This window comes from Mus caroli, chromosome 6 (assembly GCF_900094665.2).
Source record: "Mus caroli chromosome 6, CAROLI_EIJ_v1.1, whole genome shotgun sequence".
Classification (NCBI taxonomy): domain Eukaryota; kingdom Metazoa; phylum Chordata; class Mammalia; order Rodentia; family Muridae; genus Mus; species Mus caroli.
Window position 1 is genome coordinate 33,912,074 of NC_034575.1, and position 8,684 is coordinate 33,920,757.

The following is an 8,684-nucleotide window of genomic DNA, read 5'->3' on the forward strand; positions in this document are numbered from 1 at the left end:
CCCCCCCCCCCAAAAAAAAAAAAAAGAATACACGTGGAGACCAGGATGATTCGGGTTTAGATTCTGATCTGGAAGCCTCCATCCCAAGGATGAGCTCTGAGTACTGGATGTGCTGTGAAGGCTGCCAGGGGAGAAAAGCCATCAGGACCACTTCCGACCCCACTGTAAAGCCCAGGAACCACCGTGGCCAGTTTTGCAGGGCATCTCCAAAGGTGCAATAGTGACACCTATATCTTGGATTTCAAGCCCACTCTACAGGAAGAAATACATGCCTTGTTCTGTTACTCTAGCCTGTAACTGAAGAGGTCATGGACCCAAGAGGAAAACCTACTTCTACCACTTTCTAAATACTTATCCCATATGCAGAGATAAGTATCAATCTTACTCCTCATCAAAGAAGCTCCCACCCGCCCCCCAGCAACAGATGGAGATCATTATAGAAATCCCCACCTGGTCAAATGCAGAAAACAGACTCCTGGGAGCCTAATCCCAATTAATATAGCTTCAACCCAATTCTTACACCTAAAACTCAAGTTATATGACCAACAAGGGCTGCACATAAAGTCCCTGTCTCAAAAATGAACAAAGAGGAGGGGTGGGAGGAAGAGGAGGAGGAGGGAAGAGAGAAGAAGATTTTGTTGAGTATAAGGACTAGAGGCCTACTCTATGCCTGGCTTAGACAGAAACTTAATGAAAAATATGTCTTCCCTGAACTTACTACCAGGGCCTACTTCCCAGGGACAGCCAATAGTATCTATGTTCCTATTTTCTCAATGTTATAGCTCTGTTAGCTAGATTTGATTTACCATATTTTTTCTTTTTTATTTATTCATGTTTTGGTTGTTTGAAACAGGGTCGGGCTATGAAGGCCAAGGTGACCTAGACCTCACTGTGTAGATCAAGACCGCCTCTAGTTTGCAATGATCCTCCTGCCTCTGCCTCTTGAGTGCTGGGATTACAGGTGTGTATCACAATGACTGGCTTTCTTATTTTTTAATACTATTCACCGATACTGATGGATGAGCATATAGATCCGGGTGGAAGATAATCAGGAAATTAGTTTGAACTGACCCCCCTGCAGGAGGCCCAATTGGCCAAACCAAAATAGAGCATCCCATAATGAAGCCACATGTCACTGAGGGAAAGTGATTGTGTGACCTCCTCAAAAATCAGGCCCTTAAACAAGGCAGGCTCAGCCTGGATTAGAAACTGCTCTGCTTTCATCTTTACAAGAGAAGTAGCAGCCTGCTGTGCCGTGCCTGTAACCCCCTGTCTTCTCCTGGGCTTATGAGAGCACTGTTCTCTTCAGGGAATGAGGCGCCGCCTTGCTCTAGAGTCATGGATAAAGACCAGCTAAGGTCTTTACATGTTGTAGTTTTGTCTTTTGATACCCATCAGACACCCTCAGTATCATTCCAGCACAGCTTCATCACACTCTACAGAGGAAAACTAGTATTACCCAAAGCGGAGCCAACTAGAGGAGTACCTAGGTTCTGTTTCTTTCTTTTTTCACATCAGGGCCCCTTACACAGCCTAGGCTGATTTTGAATTCACAGTCCTGATCACATAGCTCTATTCTAATGTAAACCTCCAGTGTTACTAAAGTTTAAAAAAAAAAAATGGCCTTTTGGTTACATGTATGTCTGTGTACCATGAGTGTGCCTGCTGAAGTCGGGGGCAGAAGAAGGCATCAGACTCCCTGGAACTGGAGCTATGGATGGTTGTGAACTGTCATGTAGGGGCTGGGAATGGAACCCAGGTCCTCTGGAAGGGCAGCCAGTGCTCTTTACTGTTGAGCCACCGCTCCAGCCCCATAGATGGTCTTATTTTTTAATTCTCCTTGTTTTCTATACATTATTGCTAGCTATTTCTAAAAGCTTTAATATCTCTGTGATGCTTTCCATATGCTCAGGGATGTGAATTCCATGTCTTCTTTTGGGACTCTCCCCAGGAGGCCTCTTTTTTCCAGGCTCTGAGATAGCAAAACCTTTGCCTGTCTCACCACTGCAGTCCAGAGTCTCTATTCTCCTGTGCTGGATACCCTATATTCTGGTGCGGGGATTCCAAGTCTCTTCTTTTCCTATTTTGATTTCCAATCCTACTTGATTTGCTCCCTCCTTTGGATGACCTAATAAAAGTTACTTGGGAGTGGACTCGGAACACTTTGTTCCTTAGTGAAAATTGATGAATTGTCTACAGCAAGCTCACTGCGTTGCTGAGTCTGACTCCATAGGGCCAGCTCTGTGGCTTTCATTGTCTTTCAGCTACATAACAATTCTAAATTGTAGGTAGTGATAGTAATGGAAAAAAAAAAAAACAATTTTCATTGGGTCTCATGAACTCAGTACATAGGTGAGTATGATTTTAGACTCATAATTCTTCTGTCTCCACATTCCAAATGCCACGATTACAGGTCTGTGCCACCATACCTAACTTAGTCATTCTTATTTATAGACATGTAAATTGTCAGTCGATATTCTTCTCTGCATCACCCCTCAAAAAACTTACCTTTGTAGGGAAGTGGTTCTGCTGTTTTGATCAGGAATCTGCATGTGAATGCTGAAGGTTCTGTTTCCCAATTGATTCTTGATGGATCAATAAATATGCTAGTGGCTAATGGCTGGGCAGAAGAGGCGGGATTTCTAGGTTCCCACAGGCAAACTAGTAGAGTCAGGAGGAGGAAAGAGATGTCATGCTTTGGAGGGACAGAGCCACCAGCCATGTGAGATCTTGGAATGGAATGATCTTTGACTGCTTCCCTGATTGGGCCTCGGGTAGCAGGCAGGATATTAGAAACAAAACTAAGCTGAGGGCACATTTAGGGTGTTGAGCAAGAGGAAGGTAACTGGACAACTAAGCTGAGGGAAGACTTAGAGGTGTTGAGCTGGGAGTGGAGGTAAGGGCAACGCTAGCCCAGAGAGGCTTAGATGTGCCTGGCCATTGAGTTAAAAAACATATTGAAAATAAACATGCCTTTAATCCCAGCACTTGGGAGGCAGAGGCAGGTGGATTTTTGAGTTCGAGGCCAGCCTGGTCTACAGAGTGAGTTCCAGGACAGCCAGGGCTATACAGAGAAACCCTATCTTGAAAAAATAAAATAAAATAAGCTGTGTGTGTGTGTGTGTGTGTGTATGTATGTATGTGTGTGTGTGTGCAGGTCTTTCATCTGCAGATCCAAGGGAACCAGGGCGTTGGTGGGTAACCCAGAGTTTAAAGTGAGGAAGTGGAAACTACATGCTACACATCTTCATATTTATTTGCAAAATCACTTTAAAATTTCTTTATTCCACATAAATCTGTGGCTCTTTGATATCTCCTTTAAACTCATTTAAACATCTTACTGATGGACTTAGCTCATTTTATATTACATATATAATTATTATAAGTCAATTTTTTCTTTTTAAGAATTATCTATTTTAATTCACTATTTTTATTTTATGGCATCTTTTTCTGCTTTGTGCATACATGTGAATGTGTGTAGGGGGGTATGCATGTTGTAGAGGTCAGAGGGCAGCTTGCTGGAGTCATTTTTTCCTTACTGTGTAAGTCCCAGGGACAGAACACAGTTCATCAGATTGGGTAACAATTCCATCAACTGCTGAGCCATCTCCTGGCCTGAACATTATCTATTAACAGATATTTTTCTATTTTTTTTCAGATTTATTTTACTTTACATGTGCAAATGTTTGGCTTCTATGCACCATGTCCATGTCTGTTGAATCCCCTGAAACTAGGGTTACAGCTGGTTATAAGCCACCATGTTGGTGCTAGGAACTGAAACTGGGGCCCTCTGCAAAAGCAACAATGATCTTCACCACTGAGCCATCGCTCCATCCCAATAGAAGGATATTTTCAAGGTATTAATTTTTAAGATGAACAATCTTTGCTCTACTCAATCACACGGATTGAAGACTCACCCAGGTGTAGAACTCTAGATGTAAACCCGGTGCTGTCTGGCTGCATCTTTGTAGGCTCTGCAGCCCTTTCTCCCCCTTTTCTGTTTCTCCTTTGTCTCTGAGACCTAGAAATGTTAGAATAATGTGCTTTGGTGATGGTCTTTTCATTCTTTTTTATCAAGTATACTACGTGACATATAGTTTTTATACTATATCTTTCATCACTTTCTCTGTTTATTTGTTGGTCTGTCTGTCGTCTGTTTGTTTGATTTTGAGTCAGTATCTCACTATGTAGACTTGTCTGCCCTTGAACTAAGTATGTAGACCAGGCTAGCTTTCAATTCACAGAGCTCCAACTGCCTTCTGAATGCTGAGATCAAAGAAAGGTGACTACTACCCTGCTTGGCTTGACCTTGAACTTCTGATCTTCCAGCCCCCACCCTCTAAGAACTGAGATTACAAGCAAGCAAGCACCAACATACATGGTTTATGCATGCCCTGCTAGAGATGAACCCAAGGCTTGCTCCACACACACTCTACGGAGACACTAACCTGGCCTTTGCTATGTAGCCCAGGCTTTCCTCAAACTTGTGATTCTCCTGCCTCAGCTTCCTCATTACTGCATCATACCCACCTAACTACGTTAGGGAGAAAAAAAGCTTGGATATTTTCTCTTCATCCCCATTCTAAGCTCTGTAGGGGTAATAACTAATTTAATCTTACGATGGTGCTATGAAATAAATGCTATTATTATATGCTTTCACAGAAAATGGCGTTGGGCTGAAGGCTTAAGTGACTGAGCTGAGCTGACTCCGGCAACTACCCTCGCTGGTCCAGACGCCTCTAGCTGGCTCCCGTCACATGCCAATTCTGATCCAGTTATAGGAGATGCCAGGCACAGATTGTTGAGGATTCTGTGGCCCCATCTAGATTGGGGGTGGGGGTGGGGAAGATAAACTGCCTTGATTGATTGATGATGCCTGCCACCAGCCCCGGAAGGAGAGTTACACACTGGTGTAGCTTTAAAAAGGAAAAAAAAATTCTCTGCTTAATCATTCCACAGAGAGAAAAAAAGATCACCTTTGGGGTTACACACAGCTGCAGTGCTTTGGGAACGAGGGCATCTTGACATGTGAGGCGTTTGAAGGCTGCTTTGTTTCCTGGCTGTAGCAGAGAAGTTCTTTAACTGTCTGTTTATAATTTGTCTGAGAGAAGTACTGGTGATGAGGCACCCGACTCCCCCAGTCCCCACTTTTCCTGTGGTGAGAACAGAAAGTTGGGAAAACGCTAAAACGCTCAAATTGCATCACAATGCCAGCGGGCCATATAAAAAGTCCCATGATGTTATTGTTTCCAAACGCTGGTTTCCTCAGCAGCTAGCACTGAGACCATTCCAAACACCCTCCCAGCGAATTGGCCTGACTAGTCATAGGATTGGGCTCTTTACTAACCTTTCTACTTCCCAAACAGTTTTACAGCTTGGCTTCAACTGCAGGGCGGCCCAGCTTTAGTTGTTATATTCTTTTCCCAGGTTCTCCATTAAAAAGAACTTAATACAGCTTTGGGGGCAGAGGGGTGTGTGTGTGTGTGTGTGTGTGTGTGTGTGTGTGTGAGAAAGAGGGGTGGACTGACTTTCTGCAGCTCCACCCACTTTAAAGAGTGTATTTCCTCCCCCTTGTCTCTCTCTCTTTCCCTCCCTCCATCTCTCATTTTTATTTTATGTGTATGTGTGTTTTGCCTGCATGTGTTTCTATGCATCACATGTGACAGTTCTTGTAGAGCCAGAAGAGGGCGTTGGATCTCCTGCAACTACAGTTAACATGGTTGTGCGCCACTGTGTGGTTGCTGGAAATAGAACCCAGGTGCTCTGGAAGAGCAGCCGGTGCTCTTAACCCCTGAGCCATATCTCCAGAACCAATGGCAAATTGTTTAGGGTGGCTCTACGGTGTGCTTAATAGTCACTTTATTCATTTCTGAGTTTCTAGGGATTGAAACTAGGCTGAAGCTAGCAGGCTAGGCGAGGGCTTTGCTGCTTTGCTCTATAATTCCAGACCTGTTCGTTTGGTGTTTGTATGTTTTCGTGTGTATATGTGCAAGTGTGGATGCACATGTGTCCAACGCCGGTCAAGCATTGGCTGCTGTTATTCAGAAGTTTACCGTCTTGGTTGTTAAGACAAGGTCTCTCCTTGGGACCAGCTCACTGCTCCGGCTGCTCTGGCTGGCCTGTGAGTACCAGGGCTCTTCCTGTCGCTGCTTCCCCAGCATCGAATATTACCAGCACAGCTCACCATGGTGGCTCTGTACTTGGGTGCCAGGGTAAAGTCAAACTCAGGTCCTCTTGGTTGCATGGCAAGCACTTGGCCAACCCTGGCCTCCACAGGGTTTTGAAACAAGGTCTTAGTCACCCACCCAAGGCAGCAAATTATCTTGATCCTCTTGCCTCAGACTATTGAGTAGCTGAAATTATAGATCTGAGTCATCAGACCTGGGGTGCTTATCTGTTTGTTGACACAGCATCTCTATCTAGTCCAAGTGCCGGCATCGTGTAAGCATCTGCCGCCATACCCAACTTACTTTTTCTTTTCTTTTCTTTTCTTTTCTTTTCTTTTCTTTTCTTTTCTTTTCTTTTCTTTTCTTTTCAGCTCAAGCAAAGTCTGTAGCTGAGAGGCTTGGGGAATAGCTGTTACTAGCTCTAACAACAAAGCAGGAACTAAGCACGGTAAAAAAAAATTAAGTAAATGGGGCTGGAGGGATAGCTCAGTGGTCAAGAACACTTGCTCTTGTAGAGGACACAGGCTCGATCCCCAGTACACCCACATGGTGGCTCACAATTGTCCTTAACTCCAGTTCCAGGATGTACACAGTACACAGGCACACATGTGAGCTCATATGCATAAAACAAACATATCTAAAACTAAATGGATGATATGGAAACTCCACATTGCCCTGATACTTCTGACTGCGAGGACACAGCAGCCCCACGGTCAGTGTCAGTGCACCACGAGGATTTTAAGGAAGGCAGAGGGATCAGAAGCCCTATAACATGACATCACAGTGGGTATGGCTTGTTTTGTCCCCACTCCTGACTGTGGTCCGCCACTTCTTTGTGAGACCTGCTCTAGGCAACCTTCTTGGAAGCTCCAAGTCACTCACATCTGTTTGGGTCTGGATAGGAAATGGACAGGCATAGCTGTTGGATCCTTCCTGCAGCTGGTGGCACCATTTTGAGAGGCAGTGGACACTTCAGGACAGAAGTTCTTAACCTGTGGGCTTGGCAACCATGGGGGTTTGAATGACCCTCTCACAGGGGTCACCTAAGACCATCAGAAAGCAGTTATTTATATTATGGTTCATAACAGTAGTAAAGTTACAGTTATGAAGTAGCAATGAAAATAATTCTATGGTTGGGGGGTCACCATAACACGAGGAACAGTATTAAAGGGTCCCAGCATTAGAAGATGGGCTTCCACTAGCCTAGAATCAATATGGTCCAGGACTATGGCCTGAAACCCTGAGCCAGAATAAGTCTTTCCTGCTGTTTGTTTGTTTGTTCGAGACAGGGTTTCTCTGTGTAGCCCTGGCTGTCCTGGAACTCACTTTGTAGACCAGGCTGGCCTCGAACTCAGAAATCCACCTGCCTCTGCCTCCCAAGTGCTGGGATTAAAGGTGTGTGAAGTCCTTCCTGCTTTAAGCTGTCAGGTATTTTTGATTAGTGAATTTTCCTCACAGACACAGAGAACCTGACAACAGCAGAGAAGGTTTACTTTGGCTCACAGTTTGAAGGTACCATCATCCATCATGGGGGGTGGGGGCAGCAAGAGACTGAGCAACTGAGTTCACAGTATCTATAGCCAGGGAGCTAAGAGAAAGACAGAGACAGACAGAGACACAGAGATAGAAAGAGAGAGAGACAGAGACAGAGACAGACAGAGACAGAGAGAGAAAGGCAGAGACAGAGAGAAGGAGGAGAGAGAGGTGCTGGTACCAAACAGTGGTCTCATTTTGTCTATTCAGTCTGGGACCCCAACCCATAGAATGGCACCACCTTCAATAGAGTAGGTTTCTAGAGTACAGTAGCCAATCTAGAAACATTCTTACAGAATGATCAGAAGTTTATCTCCTAGGTGACTCTAAATCCAGTATTTACCATCACAGCAGCGCCCCAGAAAGTCCCCACACATGATCCACATTCCTGCAGGTGTTGACATTCCCCTGCTGTGATCTTGATCCCATGGCCAATTAAACCCAACCGGAATTCAGCCTCAAAGTGCAACTTTGTTACTGTGAAATGATCTATGTATACAAAACATACATTTACACCCAAAAGGGCACACATGTTATGTACTCCCTGATAAGTGAATATTAACCCAAAAGCTCAGAATACCCATGATACAACTCACAGACCATATGAAGCTTAACAAGAAGGAAGACCAAAGTGTAGATGCTTCAATCCCACTTAGAAGGGAGAACAAAATAATCACAGGAGGCAAAGGGGAGAGGGACCTGGGTGGGAGAGAGGAGGGGGAGTGGTAAAGGGGGGGGGGGAACAGGATCAGGTATGGGAAGAGACAGGAGAGAAATCCAGAGGATAGGGAATGCGGAGTGGGGGACAGGGGGCAGCACTAGAAAGTCCTAGACACCAGGGAAGTGAGAGGTTCCCAGGACTCAACGGGGATGACATTAGCCAAAATACTCAACAGAGGGGAGATAGAAACTGTAAAAACCACCTCCAATAGATAGGCACAACCCCCAGTTGAGGGATGGGGCCAACCTTCCATCTCAAAAATT